Source organism: Oryzias latipes, chromosome 9, assembly GCF_053564925.1.
Source record: "Oryzias latipes strain Hd-rR chromosome 9, Olatipes_Hd-rR_3.1".
Taxonomy (NCBI): domain Eukaryota; kingdom Metazoa; phylum Chordata; class Actinopteri; order Beloniformes; family Adrianichthyidae; genus Oryzias; species Oryzias latipes.
Window position 1 is genome coordinate 19,988,019 of NC_136245.1, and position 21,330 is coordinate 20,009,348.

General features: G+C 37.4%; 1 long non-coding RNA gene across 1 annotated transcript in view; it reads left to right on the forward strand.

Moving 5' to 3' along the window:
* The window catches only part of LOC105354749 (uncharacterized), a 34,194-nt gene extending 27,485 nt beyond the window's left edge, over window positions 1–6,709 (forward strand). Inside the window, exons 4-5 of the long non-coding RNA XR_909304.4 lie at window positions 3,733–3,814; window positions 6,342–6,709. This is a non-coding gene — a long non-coding RNA (uncharacterized LOC105354749). The remainder of the gene's footprint in view (window positions 1–3,732; window positions 3,815–6,341) is intronic.
* Window positions 6,710–21,330: the final 14,621 nt, after the last annotated feature.

Below are 21,330 nucleotides of genomic sequence, written 5' to 3' on the forward strand. Positions count from 1 at the left end.
TTGTCAGAATCATACAAAGAAAACATGAATATTTCAAGCACCAGTAGCTCCCACTGGTGCTTGGTTCGGGGATATTTTAGAATGTCCGTCATTATTTCTTCGCGGCAGTGTAGACGCTACTCGGCGTCTATCTTCTTCGCTTGTATGTGTGCTCAGCAAGGCAGTTTTGTGTTTGAGCGCCCCCAAGTGGTGTTTTACTGTAACTTCAGAAGCTCCAGACACGTGTGCAAAAGCGCCATTCTCATTGGTCGAATAGATTTCGACGCAAGGCGTAAAAAAAAAAAAACGAACCCGAGGCGGTTTATTTTTTTGACGATTTGACGCGTGGCGTTTTTTCGCGTCGGTGTGCACACTCTCATTGGTGCCCTTTGTTTAGTCACGAGGCGTTAAACGTCGGCGAAAATCGCCGGCGAAAATCGTCCCGGTGTGAACGGGCCTTTAGTAAGAAACAACAGACCAACACCAGCAGATAACATGGCCTCCCAAACCACCTCTGAACCTTAAGCAACTTGGATTCCATTTTTTTAAATTTTTTACTCAAATTCTCAAAAGAAATGCAATAATTGACTTTCGACGACTGAACAACATCCCGTTTCTTTTAGCCAAACTATGACACTAAAGACATTGTCTCTGGTTTAAGAGTGGCTTGACACCAAAAATATAACAGTTAACGTCCTTGTCCCGAATACTTCTGTGTAAAGTAGCTTTAGAAATAATGATTCCAGCAGCGGTCCGCTCCTTGTGAATCCGCTCTGAGTACCCAATCAGCGTTTGTTTAAAAATTCTATCAAGGCTGCAGCTATCTCTTGTTAGTACTGCCTTTCCATTCAGCATCACCTTTTTTAGCTTAGATACAGCACTCTTTGAACAACCAGTTTCTTTACCCATGACCTTCTGTGTCTCACCCTCCATGGGCAGATTGCCAACCTTGATGAAAGGTTGCACCACTATCCAACTGTTATTATTCAAATTATTCCATCAATATTTTAAAGATATTTGAACTTACTGAGATGCATCTGTATGTAAAGATGTTCTTGAGACTCAGTAACATTCAGTTAGACCACAAATCTCAGCATAGCTGCAGAAACTGAGAATTGAAAACAAACATGGTAGTCGGATACCATCTAATCTGTTGAACGCCATTATCGTCTAAGATATCACCATACTCCCTTCCATACCCACACAAACCCACTCTTCACACTACACTCTCCCTCCCTTTACTCCTTTTGAGGTAAAACCTTATGTGTGGAAGCTGGGAGTGAATGTAAGCTATTGTTATGGTGTAACCAGACTCTACAGCAAGTTGTTTGATCCTGTTTTGAGTTTGAAAGGCCTTTTTCTTACTTGAACTGCCACATCAGCTGAGAGGGTCAGACAGCAGTCTGATTGTAGTCTCTTTTCTCCCTCTCTTTCGGTGTTTTACTCTAGTTTTATTACAGGTGACAGGAACGTGGATTATTTCCTGTTCTTAGAAACAAATGTTACATATTTTACTATGTAAATTCCTGGTTGAGCTTTCTAAGTTCCTTTAATGCCTCTTTCTCCATTAACAGGCTATTCTCATATCTAAATTCTAGAGCAGATACTTGGATTATATTCACTACGTTCATCTCTGGTATAGAATAGCAGAACAGAATGCATGGATGACAAAGCTCTGGGTAAATTGTTTTGTGCGATCAAATATTTTCCCACGATTGAACCAGTTGTGCTTCTGGTTTTCTAAACATGATCTCATTGTTTTTATTACAACGTGGAGCTATGACGCTTCATTGTCTGTTATGGAGGCTGACTTTCCCTTTAAAGCTTTTTTTTTGTTTTTTGTTTTTTTACACAGCTTCGACATGAAACTCAGTATATACTCACTTTGGTGCTCAGCATGGACAATGTGCATGCAAATATCCTCGTCCCATTATGCCCCCTTCTTTGTATGCAAGCTTTCTTAGAGAGGTATGGATGAGGAGTTGGTGGGGAGGGGGTCAGAAATGCACTTTATGTTTTTTTGCTGGAAGGGTTGGTTCACACACGCACACATCTTTGCCGCACCCCCTGCCAACCCCCAGCCCATTCCAGACGTGCGAAACTGTACCTTCATTTGCATAAGAATTATTGACACTTCAAATTAGCCTTCCAATCAAAGGGGATTATTTTTCTCAGCATATGTGCAGGCAGTGAGCACTGCCATAGAAATAATATAAAAGGGAGGGTAAAGAGAGTGGGAATGGAAGAGGGCATGTCATAGAAGATTAACCCTATCCTATCCGTAGCCCACACGATAGCTGATTTGATGTGCCTTTTTATAGCAACTATATATTTTTTAATGCAGTAAAACAGACATTTGTAGAGAAATAATGAAGGATTTGTTCTGTAAATCAAAGGAATGCCTAGCTTTCACCTTGAAATAAAATGGCTTGATTGGTGTTTTATCTTTGAAGACTAGTTATTATTGTGCTGGTTTATAAGTCTATATTCACCTTGGTAGGCTTGGGCGCAGGCCAAGTACTTGAGTACTATAGGACAGAGTGAATTTGCAGAGATTGACGGTTTTCCCCAAAAGTATATGCAATATTAAGTCACTGATAATAGCTACTGGAACGGACAACTTTTAGATCAACCTCAGGTCCTCTAATCATACAAACTAACCACTTTCTGATTTTACATCTATCTGGCCTTCTTTCAGCTGAAGTTAAAGCATCATTCTTTTCTTTAATCTTTGGGTAAAATTCAGTATTACCGCCTCACAATGCATTGGTTACATTACAATCTTTATAAAATAAAGGAAAGCCAGGATGGTGCAAGATGGCATCTGTTGTGTGTGTTTACAGGCCTGCTGAACTGAAGGGAGGAGAGCCTTTTTTTTTTAAGGCTCTGCTGTTTATTCAGAGAGAATAAGGGACAAGGATTCGTTTTGGGGGAAGGGGTACAGAGAAAGGGGACTGAGGATTTGGAGTAAGTGGGGGGAAAGCTTCGGCGCCAGCCCCTCTGAAGCGCTCAGCATCCCCCCGCTCCTGGGATGGCGGATGTGTCTGGGTGTATCCATGACAACCTTGCTGCATGCAAGGATATACCATGGTAACATGAACAAGGAAAGTTGATGGAGCCATGTGCTTGTGTATAATGCTTGCATATAATTATTTTTTTCATTTTCACTGAGTTTAAGTGAAGCTGCTGAAGTCCCAGTCAGTTTCCTACAATTTTTATCCTAATGTTTGCTGTTTTCTGACAATTCTGTATTTAGATTCCTTTTTGAATTCCCCTTAATTCTAGTAATCAGTTAAATTTCTCTTTCCATACAAAAAATGAAAGACAAATGAGTTTTTTAATGAGCTGCACACAGTTTCATATTTTAAGGCCACCCCTGTGAATGTGACATACACGTGTGCTCACAAGCGCTGACATGGATGTAAAGTCAAACTAGGATCTTGCAGGAGTTTATTTTTAATCCCAACAGCCGGTGCTTTCTCTGTAGGGTTAAAGGACCGAATGCTGAAACAAGTAAATAATTCACAATAGCTGAAACTCTTTTTGTGTAAGCTTTAAAAGAACAGGCGCAGGAGACCATAAAGACTCAGTTATGCTGTGGCACAATAGAGTCAATCTTTATTGTACATGTTGTTTAACACAAATGTATTAATTACTATAGATAAAGGAGCAGATGGCACTTTTCACATTTTGAGGAAGCTTGTACATTTATGTTTACATTAATGTTAATAAGTGTATATTTTGTATTTTCAGGTTGAATGAAGCCCATGACCCGTATCTCCACACATGACAGGAGCCTCCACACTGAAGACGTCATCGTTTGCCTATATTCAAGGTGGGTTGAGGTCTTTTCAAAGGATTTTGAAAATAAGATTTTTGTATTTTATTTTAGAGAGAATACTTTACAAAATTGCCAAAAGTCTTTTTTATTTATTTATATATTTTTTTTTTTTAAAGAGAAAACATTGAGAGATGTTGTCTCAATAAATTCAACTGAGCCACATCCCATGGTACTACCCATTACTCCAGAGATAGAGGCGGGGGCATTTAAACAGGTAAACCCTGACTGGTCCCCAAAGTGGAGGAGATTTTGAGTAGGAAGAGTAGCATTCATTATTTACTGTACTCTGGATGCTAGACACTTAGGGATAATGCAGTGCTTCAAGCATAGACAGCAAGCAGCCTCCTTGGTGCTCACAAAGCCATTGTAGTGTGTTTTGATCATGACTGTTTCCATCTGTACTGACAGATGAAAAACAATATGCCTGTCTGAGCTTCAGAAGCATCGTCAGAATAAAAAAGAAAGAAAGAGAGACACATATGCATGTGTGTGTTGATGCAGAGGACATTTTGTGCACAAGCACTAAGCTTTGGTTTTGTTAGAGCTGTCTGAAAAAACACTAACAGTCCAAGACATTGTCATTTGTTTAATATTTTTTTACCTGAGGGTATTTGTATCAAATGCCTTTGTAAATATTATTTTATAATTACACGTCTGATTCTGTAAGAAAAAAAAAAGTCAGTAGCATTACATTCCTGCTTAAAATTCAGGTAAGTAAGTACCGGTACTCTCTAGAACTTGCTTGCAAAAGCAGAAAAAGACATTTAACTCTCCAACAATGTTGTTGTTTGGGCAGCACTAACCACTATATCATGTGATTTTCTTTAATTTGCTAAAGGTCTCCCAGACTTGAAACTCTCTATTTATGGATGAGAACTTTAAAAATACAAATCTGTAAAAAATAAAAAAACAATCACTTTGCCGTTTTTCAATTTTTAAACAATTTAGCTATGGGGGTCATTGGAGAATTGGAGAGCATTTTACATCCCATTCATCATATTTCAAATAATCCAAACACAAAAATACTGATTACGTTTACTTGTCTTAAGACAAAATCTATGAAAGTAATGCTTGAAAATAATTTAAAAAATTGGATTATCCCTAAAATACAGTTTCCCCATGTCCAACCCCCCTAAATTCCAAATTTTATCTTAAATAAAACTGTTAAAATGAAATCCAAATCATGTTTTGTTGTTGTATTTTTTGTTTCATTTGTGTTTCTTGTAACTGTGGTAAAATAGGTTTTAATAAGAGAATTATTATCAATGGAATGTGTGTCACACAACATGCACGCACCCCTGTTACCAAAACTCTTTAGCATGGTAGAAGACAAATGAAACCATTGTGTTCAACCATAAGCCAAAACTGTGGAATGTATTTATTTGTATCATAATTCCATGTTTTTTTTTTTGGCTGGTTATTTGTTCATTACATTTACTTCAAAATATAATTAGGAATGAAATCATGAAATTGTTATTCAGACAAAAACGTTTGGATTATTCTTTTGGCTTAAACCCTTTGTAGTCATCAAATACGGTGGTAGATTTGCTGCACTGTGTAAATACAAGCACCTAACCTCTTTAGAACTTGTAATAATAAAGAAAAACATTGTACAATTTTTTACATATTTGTTTGATCTGTTAGTTTGATGCTGCTGCCTGTTTTGTTTAGCTTCTACCTCTGAAAAAAATGATGTTACCTAAAGTTTTTTTTTTCCATGCCGCAGATGGTACACTCACTCTTTACTGAACTGCAGTGTCAGCAGAGAAGATCAGGAGTGTGGCGCGCATGTGGGCTTTACTGCAATCAGCTGTCACATTTAGACAGGCAGCCAGTGTGTACCAATATGGGGCTGGGAGAAGACAGAAAAGTGGGCTTGAATTGACCAAATTCACTTCACTTCTTTTTTGAACTGTGGCTTGCTGTGATTGGCCCAGGGACCCCCTGTACAGCTCTGAACTACCAACCAAACATCAGAGAAATGTGTTGATGGACACAGCATGGAATGTATTTGGTATTACCTGATAGAAACCTCTGGGGTATTAGTGTACACCAGGGAAACTTCTGAAAAATCTTGCAGTATTTGAGTCTTTTCATTCATGGCTGTAACCCTGAGACACTCCCAGGCCAGTGTCCTCAACTACAAAAACCTTTGCGGAGCTTCTTATCAGGTTCTAAGCATATCATGTAAGAGAATACATGTGAGAAGTAGAGAGAGAACAATACGAGAAAATTCAAGTGCTGTGAGATATGAGGGGACTAGTGTCAGCGGATATTGCTGAGGCCTGTTACACTTGGAGCTTAAAGATCACTGGGTTCTTTTTATTTTATTTTCTTCACTGCTGTCCTCCATCCTATGATTGACATTTTGTGCATAAACGTTGTGTTTGTTCTTTTCTTGATGAAGTGGTACTAACTCTTTTTTACTTCACTATACCAAAGATTAGTAAAAAATGTTATAAATCATTTTCCTGCATGTTAAATAAAAACTAATTTTTCCCTCGTTTCTCCATTTTCTTAGTTTCCAGATGATGACACATAAAGAAGATTGAGATGAGAATTTCATCAAGGCAAACTTCCAGATCTAATTTTGCTCTGGCCGCTTCTGCAGTACTACTACAGCTACTTCTGTATTTCTGTAAATGCAATGTATCAAAGGGCTGTTAAACGAGCTGAAAATAGTACCGTACCTTCAACTCTTAGAGAATCTGATCACTGTGCTTTTTTGTGGTTATATTTATCAGATTCAACATTTTACATAAAATTACCTCTCAAAAATAAAAACAGATATAAAATAAAACTGCTTCGTGCTTTAACTGTTGATGTAGAATGATTGGGTTCTTTTGGTGTGTTTTTAACAGCTGAATAAAGCTGTTTTTTTCTTGTAAATGACATTGTAAGTGTGAATTATTTTGTCTTTTCTGTGAAAAAAGAAGTTGCTACACACCAGGTGTGGAAAAAAAGGGTGTTTGACATAATTGGGTTCCCATTTGAATGTGAAAAGAGCACACAAACTGATAAAAGCTGGCAAGGTGATCAAAGCAGCATGTGTCCCCATCAAAACCACAACAGCCGACAGAGTTGTAGTTTATCCAGGCACACTAACGATATCTGAGGAAACAAGTTTAGACAGCAGCAGGAAAAGATTGGCTATAAACCTATTCCTCTACTTCCTATATGAAGCACTACTTAAATATTTCTGACACACATCTTTTAGCTAATCCTTTTTGAGGAAAGAAATAAAAAAAACGGTGCATTGGGATGTTAGTACTCTTCCCAAAAAAGTGGATTACATATAAATTATTATGCAACCAAATCTAAAATATGTATTTTGTGATTATTCATTGATCAAGTTGCTGTTTTTAATGATTTATCTTTTTTTGAATTCAAATTACATGTCATTTACCTTATTATTGCGATTCACTGATTCACTCTTAGCCTCTTTTTCTATAACTTTCTTTCAAGCTCATCCACCATTTCTCCTACCCCCAATCCTTACCATACACATTTCCTTCTCCCGCTTTCTCCCCCTCTTGTGTTTCTATTCCTTTCAGATGTCAGATCACAGTATAGTTTTCAGCTTGCCCTGTCATCACTTTTTTCACCCAGCCCCATCCCTTAATTGGGCCTGTATCATCATATCATGTCATGTGTAGAATACCTGATCACAGCCAGGCATGAAAGATAGCCTCCCTGGAAGACACTGCCGCACACACACACGTGTTTCCAAACTCACACATCAGTGGTCATATGGGACTCCAATCCAAGCTGATGTTTGTGTCTGAGTACATTTTTGCTTGAAGTTTGCCGCACAACGCTGATGGGATTGTTACACTATGACAGGTGAGGTGGTGTGTGTTCCAGGAGTGTCCACTGATGTTTGTGTCAACTGCTGGAGGCTTTTGTGATAAAACAAAGGATGCCCTTGAGCCAGCGGTTTCATATCCACAGGTAACTATCAAAATAAAGGAACGCCAACAAAAATGTTCAGGGAGTGTTGGAAACACTCTTAGCTCCAAGTCACTTTGATAAAATCCTGCATCGTCCTCCAAGTTGAGACATTGCATACATGGAGGGGAATTGCAGGACAACGTTGCAGAGATAAACTCTGAAGATGTATCTCTTTGAAAGGAATTGTTATTCATTAAGTGTATGTTCAAATTAGCATGCATAAAAAAATGTACATACACAGGGTATCAGTGAATAGTATGGAATTATTTTTCTAAGTTGTTGTAATTGTTAGATTATCAACTTGCTGAGTTTACACTAGATTAAAGAAAAAAAAACTTAAAATACTAAAAAAAAAAAATTAAAGCAAGAAAAGAACCTGAGAGTTTCTATAAGTCCTCATCTGATAGTAGGAGCTTGTAATAGCGTCACTTGCCCAAAAGAAACACCCACATTCTGGTATCTACACAGATACTAGCAGATACAGACATTTTCTAAAACATTTTAAATGTTTTTTTTTTCTTCTGCCCTGCCATCATCCGTTTTTTTCCTTCAAAATGATCTTTTTTAGATCGTTTTGCTTCTAAAACCAACAGATCAATAGGCATAATGAGATTATGGCAGAAAGAGATGCAGACCTCTATTCTTTTTGTACCCATTCTTCATTTGTGTAATTACCATCGACTAAAAGAAAACTGGACGTGACCCCTCCCCCCTGGCGTTCCAATCGTGAAGTACCTGCTGGTCCGAAAAAGGCAAAATCCCATACACTTCTATTGATAAACACACAGCTATAATTCAGTTATATATTTTTGTCTGAATAACCATTCTTGCTCTCCTACATTTATTTAACATTTTTGTAGAGCAAGGTTTTCAAGTTATAAACTGTCCAATCAGATTTCTCAATAAAAGCAGGCTATGTGGTCTCATGGCAAATGTTCTAAGTGTTTGATTCACAGATTCTCCAGAGCCCGTTTTTAAGTGTTAGGGGTGTGGACTTCCAACAACCTCACTCCTGATTGACGAGAGTGGTTGCCATGGAAATGTTGACTCAGACCAGCTCAGACCAATAACTGCATACTGACAATTTCTGGATCCAACATGTCGACATTTGTGTTGCAAAAATATGGCAACTGAATTTGTTTTAATTAGTTGGAACTGGAAGCAACTCATTTTCCATGGGTGACGCTCACTCTGTCCAGTTTTCATATACAGTCAGTGGGACTTACACATGCCCCACAATGAGTGTTTCCTTTCAAAATAAAATAAATTTACTCAGAAATAGTATATTATTGTCACTAGGGAAATTTGGCAGAACTTAAATTTAAAAGAAAAACAAATTAAGATTTACCGAAGTTTTAAAATGATTAGTCATCATCAACTTTCACACCTAAAACAAAATTGTCAGTCTATTATGCCATCCTTCCATTATGTCTATGTATCTGCTCAACTCTCTGATTATACGCTTTTGAGGAAATACAGAAGCAGTAACGGTGTATGGTGACTGTTCATTTCAGATAGCATTGGCATGTGGAAAAAATGGAACAGAGGGGGCTCAGAGATGCAGGGTGAAACTTTTGCAACAACAAAATACTCATAAACCCGATGAACCTTTGTTTTCATTGGACTACCTCACTGGCAAAGTGTTTGCTAGGAGATTGTGGTTTCAAATCCACCTTTAGGACAGACCAGTAAATCCATAACAGAGACCCAATCTTTCCCTCAGCTCGAATGTTAAAGATTGGGGTGTAAAACTAAATCACTGTTCCTAAAAACGTGACTCCTTCAGGGGATGCATTAAATAGAGAGGAGATCAGTGATGAGTGAGTAATGAAAGTTTACTTTCAAGTATTTAAATGCAGCACATTATATGCCACCTTCAAAGGTTATGTTTAAGAACCAATGGGCGGGGAAAATATTTAAACAAATATAAAAACTGCAATTTAGACTAATTATGTCAACAGATCTTTTTCGTTTAATTTAGGATGACAACAAATTATAAAAGGTCGTGAAGAGGATCTTAAAGACCAGCTTCAATCTTCATTTGATCTATTATAAAGTGTTCCCACTCTCCTATTGGCTTACCACCCTAAACCAATATTACCGGTGTAACAAAAATGGTGCAACGGAGCTATCCAGGCTTACAGTGACAGGGATCTATTTGTCTGCAAGTGGATGCATCAAAATGGAGCAGAGCAGGGAGCTTTTGGCCCTACGTATTTTCAACTTCAAAAAGAAGCTCTTATTCAAATGGCATTTTTTCAGCTGCTTCTGATTCACAACAGTTTGAATAAAGAAATATAGAGTAATGTGATTTTAAGTTTAATTTTCTTAACATATGTCATCTGGAAAATGCCATAAGAACATGTTAAAACATCAAAAGCACATTGGCGTGGGTCTTTTATGTTGTTTTTTTATTTGTGCTCAAATTTGACACTATCACCACATGTATTTCAATAAGCAGTTGTAAATAAAAGTTTTGTGGTCCCTTAACATTCTGGCATCACATTTATTTTTTATGTCAGTAGAAAATAGTTTTGTCAATTCAAAGAAAGGGTGAAAGTTTCTTAGAGAACACAATTTTCTTTTTATTTTGCCCCTGAAGCTGAACAATTAGATTGTGCCATTGCTCAGATATCACCAGAATAAACAATCACCAATGTAAATAAAGATACTGCTTTGTTCTGCAATGATCCTGATTTCCTAGTTCTTTCTGGTCATTGATGTTAGTAAACATTATATATCTGCAGCTTTACTTTCTTCTAAGTATTTGTACGCACTTCTGCAACCACACATTTCCTTAATTTTTGTAAAACTAAAGATTATACCATCATTTCTTTTTTAACTGTCCTTGGAAGGCTCGTTTTGAAAAGCTTGATGCAAAACTGTACTTCACACTGCAAGCAGGTGATGAACTGTTTGTGTCTGTTACTATGAAGCAGTTTCTTTATTTTTTTGGCTTGTAAAAATAACCTTGGTAAAGTGCTGGCAAGAAAAAGTTTTAAATACAATTTCTAAGGTCTGTTTTTTAGTTCTCTTTCTTTAGCTACCACCTCTATTTTCCACAAGAAGGCACAGTATTTCACTTTTATCTACAGATAGCAGAACCATGCGTTATCTTATTTTGTTTGGGAGAAGATTCACTAGTACTATCCACCCCATGAACCCAACAGACGACAAAGCTCAAAGTTTGGAGGCTTCATGGAGAGAAAAATGAGGTGTTTCGGAAACTGCTTTTTTGTGCTTGTCTTTAATTCTCTCCTTAGATGATCTGGAAACCACAGATTTGCTCCTGTGTCAGTGTTATAAAATACAATATAAAAGGTTTTAGATAGCCATTTTGTTGAAGGTCAATGCTAAACCAAGGAACAAATGAAATTTGTTAATAATTGTCTGACGTTGAAATTTTACTTAAAGATATTAGCCAATGGAAACCAAAACACTGTATCAGGCGGAGCATCACCTTTAACTGAAGCCAACTCACTTATGCAAATCATTGGGGGGTTCACTGTGGACACCCTTGAAGGGAATAAAGAAAAAAACACTTACATGATACAAAAACATATTTTCCTGGCTGACAAATGATTTTTAAAGCATGTGTGAAAATTAACATAATACATCTTTGCATCCCGATAATTCCACAACCCAGTCAACCTCAATTGGCCACTGGCTTCTTACCAGGCTCCATGTGTCACACTGACTTTTGAATCGGAAGCAATGAAGGAAGACAGCAGAGAACAACCAACCATTAAGAAGATCAGTTGTGAAAGACAAGTGCTGTACAGGATCACTAAAACCTCGTTTCCACTGAGTGGTACAGTACGGTCTGGTGCAGTCTGGTATATTGAACGTTTCCATATTAAAATGGACTCATTAAGCTGGACCGGACATAAGCATTTTTGGCCCTCCATTGGATGTAGGTCCATAGAAAAATGAAAATGGACCGGTTAAGCCGGGGCTACTGTTGAAACCCGTTGATTTGCTGAAGGTCTATACAACAAAAGAAAGCGACAAGAAAGCAGCTGTATTCCTCTTGTCCGCCAGCAACCTTTTCTCAAAATGCATTAAATGCTTTGTATATACAAGTGCCGAAAGCCAAGCGGGATTTCTGCTGCTGGATGACCTCTATTGTTGTTGTTAGCTTTGTGTGCAATGGTGCGCCAACTTTGAGTGGAAATCCTTTCCTGAATTGCCTAGACCATTTAAACAGGACCAGAATAGAACGTTTAGTGGATTCCAGGTTTTAAGGCCCGTACACACCGGGACGAATATTCGCCAGGCGTTATTCGCCAGCGTTTTTCGCCACGTTTTTTGTGTTCACACCCAGGCGATTTTCGCTGACGATGAGCCGAGCGAACATGCAATTTCATTCCCTGACATTAGATGGCGCTTAATGTAAACAGAAATACTCCTGTACACAAGGTGGTGCTGCGCAACTTTACGCTTCTTAAACTCGATTTTCCCTCAGAAGAAGAGAGCAAGTATTTACGCGCTTGTCAGAATCATACAAAAAAACATGAATATTTCAAGCACCAGTAGCTCCAACTGGTGCTTGGTTCGGGGATATTTTAGAATGTCCGTCATTATTTCTTCGCGGCTGTGTAGATGCAACTCGGCGTCTATCTTCTTTGCTGGTATGTGTGCTCAGCAAGGCAGTTTTGTGTTTGAGCGCCCCCAAGTTGTGTTTTACTGTAACTTCAGAAGCTCCAGACACATGTGCAAAAGCGCCATTCTCATTGGTCGAATAGATTTCGACGCGTCAAAAAAAAAAAACGAACCCGAGGCGTTTTTTTTTTTTGACGCTTTGACACGTGGCGTTTTTTCGCGTTGTTGTGCACACTCACATTGGTGCCCTTTGTTTAGTCACGAGGCGTTAAACGTCGGCGAAAATCGCGCGCAAAATTAGTCCCGGTGTGTACGGGCCTTTAGGGTGTTGGAGCCCATCTCAGCTGCCTATGGGCAAAGCCACCGAAAGCCACACAACAGAGACCCGTCACTCTTAAAAGACATTTTAAAGTCACCAATGCAACAATTGCACATTGAAAAGCAATTTTAAAAATTGCTAAAAAGCTAAAAGTAACCTATCTAAAATGAGGAAAATCCTTATTCAAGTCAGATAGACCTCAATTAAACAATTCTCTCCATGTGAGTGTTTAGTAAGTCATAATGTCATAAAACTACAATTTCAACTATGCATTGCCTTAATGAAAACAACTTGTATATTTAGCATTACTGAGTGGGACAATTGCTACCATTTTTAACAATAAACTAAATGTCAGACAGTGGGGACTCTAGTATCCGCTGTAATTCAAGGTTACGATTCACCAAAAAACAAGACACTGGATAGTCATGAACAGTTAGTAAAATGTTCAAACCAGTTTCAGAGAAGGATTGTCTCTGTGATTTGTTGCTCTGCTTTCATGTTTGCAATGGCACTTACTAGCTTATGCCACTCATGCTTTTCTTATCAACAGAAATATAAATTCCAAATATGGCGTGCATGTGCTGTCATGATGATTCATCATTCAAGATTTCAGTTTAAATTGATGTTTCATTAAATGGTTTCATTTCAGCCTATCCAGTGCATATAAATATCTAAAAAAGTGGGTATGATCAGGTAATTGCAATAATCAGATCTAATACATTTACATGCACTTCCGAAATCTAATATTCACAAAACACCCAAATATGCTTCAGTTCATGTTTGATTTCCTTCAGTTTGTTTATTTTTTTCCCATATTTTTAAAATTATGTATGCCTTTGGTCCCAGAGCTTACAGGTCTTCAAAACAGGTTAACAAGCTTCTGTGGTGGTTTGTTTGGACGACATCAAAAGCAGATGACAGTTAACTTGCATGAAGCAAGCACCTACTCTCTTATCTTGTGACTACATGAATTCTCTTTTAAATGTTTTTTTCCTTAGATATAAAAGTAAAAAAAAATCAAATGAACAAGTATGAAAATTAATTTGATTGTTGGGAAAAAAATATGTGCGATGATCAGATTTTTAACATTTGCATGTTAAATTTATAATCTGTATCTGAAGTCAAATTTTGATATTTTACATGATCGTTCTTGGTGTGCATCTCAACGGATTTGCTGTTGTTGCAACTCAATAGACTTAAGTTTGCTCTAGAGAGCAGTATCAGCCATAGTGCATGGAGCAAGGTGAGTCCTCTGCATCTCAGTACAACTTGGAGAAGGTACATTTACCCAGAAAGTGTTATTAACCCTTCCTAAACAGGGTAGATGTTGGTAAAAGAAACTTGTCAAATTAATTTTTGCCGTATTTATCACATCACAGCATAAGAGGCTGCTGTCACACACTGTTTGATTAGCTGCCTCTTTATCAGACAGAGAACAGTAAATGTAACGTGTGAGCGTTGTGCGTCTTTGCACACATGTCGTGATGCTGTGTCCGGTTGAGAGAGATAAATCGTACAGTGTAGAACACTGACAGTGGTCACTCCTTCACTTTCTTTGTTTCCGTGTTTCTCTTCTGCTGTTTTCTGTTTAATTTAACCTCCATTTTTATTTCCGTTGTCTTCCCTCCTTTTCTCATTGCTAGCTGAACTGTCACAGGTGGAGGTTTTGGACTCAGATTTGCAGAAGATTTCATGTTAAATACAGAACACATAAAACCACTTAAATGTGAATGGAGTACATCAGGTCGCACATTAAATATGATTACAAAAAATCAAAATTACAATTTGAAAAAGTTTTCACATAGCAATTTGTTTTCACAGAAGAAAGAATGGTCATCGGTCTAAATAACTTACTCAGGCTCTCTTCATAAAGCTCTGTTCAACTGTGTAAAGTTGTTTTTTAAATTAAACCTCATTTCTGTATCACTTAACAACAGCCATAGAGGGACCAAAGTTTTTTTTTTCTTTTACTAAAAATTCATGCTGAAAAAACTCTAAAGCATAGAATAATAGCACAAGTAAAAATCCAATCCAAATAATAAAACAACTAAAGTGATTAGGAACAAGAATAGTTACAGCCTTTTTAAACATGAGAGTTTTAATGTTTACATTTTAAAATGGACAAAATCTGTTAAATTCCAACATTCGGTTTTGTCAACCCATAAGTCACAAGACCAACTGTAAGAAAATAGTTCATCTCTGTAGCCATTGCTTCACTCCTGGGGCTGCAGCTTTGTTTTCCTATCATGCCCTCTTTGCCTGCTGGTTGGTTTGAATAAGCAGTATTGTGTTCTGCCCTTTCAATTATACCATGCCCTGTAGCAGAACCCTGCGCCCTGTATACACCAAGACGTTAAACAAGTATAGGGGGAGTTGGGTTTGAATTCGGCACCCAAATGATGTTTGTATGTTCCTGCACTGTGTTAGTGTTTGTATTGTATGACAGACTAATTTCAAGCCTACATTACGTGTTCTCTAAATATAAGAAAAAAAAACATCTGAATGATTTGGTTTTACTTTTTGACTCACTATAAAGGAAAAGTCATCTACTGGGTCATATATTTATGAAGGGGTTAAATGTGAAATGTAAAAATCTTTACTTATTTTTATTGTCTCATATTTCTGAATCACAAAAATGGATGGTGAAACTTAGACTTAATTACAACAAAGTACAGTAAACTTACTACAGACCCAGTACAATTGCAGCAAAATGTTTACCAGCAATTAATTTAAAAAAGAAAACCCAAGGAACTGATATGCATCACTTTATAATATGGTAACACAACATTTCCCAGTTGGGAAAAAATGTCAAATCCCACTGTCATAAAAAGAAAGAAAAATCAGTTTCAAAATAAGCTGTAGGTTCTTTCTGTTTTTTTTTTTTGTTTTAACTATTTGGTTTAAAATAGAACATACAAGGCTCTCAGGAGTTACAAAAATACAGTTTTGAGTCCTTTGTGAATAATGTTTGTCAAAAGCCAATTCTGCTGTAGCTTATAACTGTAGGGTTTAAAAGTAAAATAGTCATTAAAAAAGCCTATTCTCACTTCCTATCTCAATGTTCCTATGGGTCTACATTCACGTTGATATTTTGATATTTTACGATTTACAATTTATATTAATCATTTTGGTTCTACCCCAATTTTTTTTATGTTACACTTTCTTAGCAAAACCAGTTTAAACTTAAAACACTGCATATCCAATTCAATTTCAAAATTGAATAATTGACTAATTGTTAGATTTGTTGGAATAAAAACCTTTTAAAGAAAAAAAATAGGAAGTAAAGTATAAAAAGCCATAAAAATGTTGTAAACAACTTGACAACAGAACAAATTGTTTCCATCATTTGTAAAATGTCTGCCCACACGCATTTGAAACAAGCTAATATGACGGCAATTCCACAAACAGGCAAAGCATTAATAGCCAGTAATTCAAAGAAACATAATAAACCATGTTATATCCAGTATATCTTTGACGTTGAAATTGTGATTTAGATTTTAGATAAGTATCAGTACTAAAAGTATTATTTTTGTGACTTTGCTTCATTGCTGGACTGATCTTCTTTGGGTGAAATTGAGCGTGAGCTCTGGGATTGTGGTGGGTGTTTTGTGTTGTTAAGTAGATGCAGATCTTTTCAAAAACTGAAACAAATCATTGGGAAGTGTTTTAGCTCTAAGATGCCATCTCAGATTCAAAAGTGTAGACATGGTCTGAGTCAGGGAAACAACATGGACACACACACACACACACATACACAGGTCAGACTTCTCTTTAGAAAGGGTGACAGAGGCTGAAACCCTTCAACCACAAAAGCAGACTGTCTAGACGAGGCCCCACAGTCCTGACCCCAGTTAGACATTGTGCCCCTAGAGGCTTTTAACACCTTTGTTTCCATGTTGATAAATTCTATTTCCTGTCATACAAGCAACGTATCAAACTTTCTATGACAAACAACATTGTGACATCGAAGCTTTGAAACTTTCACCTCAGGCATGCGGCCCAGAGGAAGTGGTATTGCGACTTTTGGATTAAAAATATAAAATGTATGCTCATATAAAATATATACTTATTTATTTATTTATATTACATTTTGGATGGTTAATGAAAATGTTAGCGTATATCTTGGTGGAGAGAGAAAAACTGGAATCTGGAATAACTTTGGTAAAGCGGGTGATTTTGTTTTTTGTCATGGTGAATGGTGGCGACACATACTCTTCTCCCACAGTCTGGGTTTTGGGCTTAAGGAGGGGGTTGAAGGCATGTTATTTAAAGAAGAGTTATCATCTACTCACACGGCGTAGATTAACATACAGCTTTAGACGGAGCACACAGCATCGGGACTGTTCTTTTCAGTCATTCGCTGGGGAACATGGCCCGGGACTCTTCACACTGTCTGTCTTAAGTATGCTTGTGACTAATTGTTATGCTAATACGCTAATGTTTGCACCTGCGTGTGAGCACACACTGCAACGCATTCACTGGCAGTCGGGAAATTGAAATAAGAAAACCAAAACAGTTAGGGTTAAAAAAATTGTTAGCTGCAGAATAACAATGGTGCATTTAAAACACACATCTAAACACAATAAAGGGTCCGTAAAGGATTTTATTTGATTCCTTCCAGTGTTTTAACAGACGCCTTGTCCTTCCAGCAATGCAGTGACATGTCTGAGTCATCCTCCATTACAGTACGTATTTATAGACAGTGATCATGATCTGGTCTTGGTAAGAACATGGGAGAGTGTGTGTGTACGTGCGTGGGAGAGTGTAGGTCTTCTGCCTAAACAGAGGACCTATTGTCTGATGAGTCACCTAAGCTGGTGGGCGCTGCTACCAAAAGACCTTACATCACCTGTCCTGAGACAGAGTTACGGCTTTCATTGATCTCGCTCTGCTCCGGGTCAGGGAGGCAAAGTGCCATAGAAGGTGATTTATGTCAAACTTTTAAAAGGCCTGGCTTCATTTCCTCATTCCTGAGCACATGTTAAAGAAAGCATGTGCTGTGTGAAAACATAAAAAAACGTAAAGTCCTAGTAAAAATGAGAGACACAATTTGCCGTATTTTTTCCAATTAGTTGGTTTGTTGTGTTCTTGCACCATTACACTGTTCTGTTAGCATTAGCTGTGCTTTTTATTGTAAGTTCAAGGGCAATGAAAATACTCTGAAGGACAGGGCGGCTGCGGCTGCCGTTGCATCACCCTCTAGAAGTGAGGACTTTTTTTTTTTTTTGTCGAGGTGAAGTGGGAAGGTGGGAATACACTGAATGCTTTCCAAATGAGAGATGAGGCATATTGAAAACTATATTAAAATGCTCTCTGATTAGTAATTTTGCCCCGATCAGGAAAACCATGGGGGAGCTCTGCGGGGAGGCCTAAACCCTATTCATCCCACAGCACCTCGGTCGAAAGATGGCCCAAGTTCACAGGTTCAGGCCCTTTGTTTTGCTAACCGTGGATCCCAAATTAGTTGCCTCCTCCATCCCCAGAAACAAGAGCTTCGTTGAGAACTTTGAAATTTCATCTCCACCCTGACAAACGCAGAAACACTTCCACACACTACTAGAATAAATAAAAGAAAAGTCACAGAAAGAGTTGAATCTAAGTCCTCCCTGTTGCATAAGAAATATCTTCATGTTTTTCTTGCACATGTCTTAAAAATGCAGGAAGAGGATCACTTTGTATCTTTGGCAAATAAAGAAAAACAATTAAACCCGAACTTTGGAGGAAAATAGTGGAAATTTTCTTTTACAGCCCTCCTGTCTCTTGGGAAGGATAATCAATATATGATAAGAGGGGAGTTGATGAAAATAAAATAGAGGTCAAGAGTCACCGTCTGGACAAACACCCTTGACCTCGGGTCAAAGTCTTTAGTGTGAACATGCCACTGATGGTCAGTTGTAAAGAGTGGACAAATCTGCACTCACTTTGATCTCAAGTGTTTTTATTTTTGCTCATTTTATTACTAAAGAATTAACACAGCAAGACAAATAAAGTTGTATTTTTATTGACATTTAAACAGGTTTTTTTAAATACTTATCTTTACCCAAAAATGTTACAATGCATTTTTATTGTTTGGTAAAAATGTCCTACATGTACTCAGACTTTTAAAGGAATTTTCAAAAAACATAAACATATAAGAAGCATTAAAAATCTGGAATGCACAAACACACACTGTATACAGTCTATGCCTCGTGATCATGAACATTTACAATGCATGATATTTCACATTTTACAAAAAATAGAAATAGAAAACATGCAATATTTTTTTCTGTACCACTGTTTGGAAGACACTGTGCACAGAAATGGTCCTGTGTTGAACGTATAAATTCACCAGCACTCGATTCTCAGCTTCCTACAGCAGAACCAAAGCCTCAACAATGGAAAAAAAAAATCGCGTCAATGCAAATTAATAAGATGAGAGACCTTGTTTGACTCGCCAGTTCTCCAATAAATCCAAATCACAAGATTTCACTTCCACATCTTGTTGTCACCATATAAGCAGTGAGCAGTCATGTCCATGGATTAGTCTGCAGCGAGTTAAGAAGCTGTGTCCACACTGATGCTGCAACACAGAAAATAAGGATGCCTCTAATTTTGCCAGCATAATTGCCTGATTATAATGAGCTTCCACCTCTCTCTATCTCTCTCCCTCTGGCTCTGTCATTATTTCTCTGTGTCTTTGCTGCTGCACATGCACACACACACACACACACACGCACACACACACACACAGGTTAATGGAACTGCACATTAATTCTTAAATAAATCAGTCTTCATTTGAGCTGTGCTGGGGGTGGGCCACGTTAATATTTTTATGCTGCCTTAGTGCTGCTGTGCAGTGGTCAGCCCAACCCGACCTTCTTTAAACTGTTAACAAGAGAAAGAGCTGTTTAGCAGAAAATAAAACGCACCACAAATAGCAACAATATGCTGTGCCAAACACTCAGACAATCTACTGATTGGCTTTTCTTACTGGCAAAAGCTCTGCCAGTAACGCGGGTTCTTGCTCTGCCAAGATCCTGCCGCCGTGTTTGGATTGTCAGTTTCTTATCATTCTTTGTACAAAAAAAGTAAAGAAGATAATATAAAATAAAAGCATAATAACAAAGGCATTGCCGTAACTAGGAGCTTCAAAAATTAAATGTGCCACTTGCCAATAGGAATACATGTTCATTAAACCCTGAAGCTCAATATAATTTGAATAGACACTAGAATTTCTTCAGAATGAAAAAAAAAAATGCTTCCTACAGCCCAAACGACTCGTCCCTTTTTCTGTTGACCCAATGCCTTCAATAAAATCTCCTGGTTTACATAGAAATACACTAAGGCTTTAATACTCTGCTTTAATTTTATTTTGAAAGTAGCACAGAATGACGTTGCCACAAAAGGATGTTCAGGCAAATGAGATAAAAGTTCCAAAATTTCTATCTAAGTTCCCTCAACAGTCATAATTGTTTGCGTCCATTTTGATAAAGTCAAATGCATTCTTGATCTGAATTATGTTTTAAAAAGACACACCAGTATATCAATCTATTAATTTACAAAAGACATATCTGGGAAGTCCAGCCTTTAATATGTAAAAAAAAAAAACACAGCTCTGCTGCTTTTTATAAATAGTCTTTTTTAGATCGAAACACCAAAGAAATGATTTGATCCCAGTGCTACAAACTTTTGGAGTCATTAATATTCAGTCTTCACATTAGCTAAAGCACACGTCGCCGTGTTCCACCAGGATTTCCTCTTCCATCCCTCTAAAGCTGTCTAAACCTGGACACAGGCAAAATGAGCACGCCCACTCATGAATGCTTCTGTTTAATTACAATCTCTGATGAAAAACCTGCAGAAGCACCAGCCTGGATACACTCATGGTTCGTTTGTGTTTCTTCTAAACAGGACAAAATATGTGTATGAGAATGCAGGAATGCTAGTAATTATTAACAGTGTACTTCTCAACCTTAAATAAAATGCCATTTTGAATTTGCTTCCTTTTGAATGAAGAAATATTGATGCATTCAACTAAGACAGTGAAAAGCAGCTTTACTGTGTCGAGGCTCTGCGTATTCTGGCTATCAGACCTGCTTTGCTATGACATTTACATAAACTGGCATTGGCTGCATTTTTGCAAAAATGATTCATTCTCAAACGTTTCCTAAAATTGTGCTTTTATTTTGTTTCTCTTTGATTGATATGTCAAATTACATATCAAACACATGGACTGAGTAAGAAAAAAGATTAAATAAAAATGTAAGTGATCTGGAAGACAAAGAAGACAAAAAGGGTTCTGGTAATTAACATTAGTATTAGAAATCAATGATGTCTGAAAAGCTTTGATGTTTAGTCAAAAATATTCCCAAAATTTGTGAGCAAATTTTTTTTAAGTAAATGTCTTTGGTGTTTATCTCCGGTTAACCAAACGTGTGTTGTGAATACCACATTACTCTGCTCAAGCAAGAAGCTCCCGATTTCAGCGAGGAAACTCCAAGCTGCATATAAATTATTCAGTAGTATTTGCATTTGCATTGTAATTTTCATGCTAGCAGATTAGAGAGAATAAAGAAGGAGGCGCTGCACCAAAGAGAATTACATTCTACCACATTTTCAGTCCTGCTGGTTAGTACTTGACATAGATTTTTGTTCTATT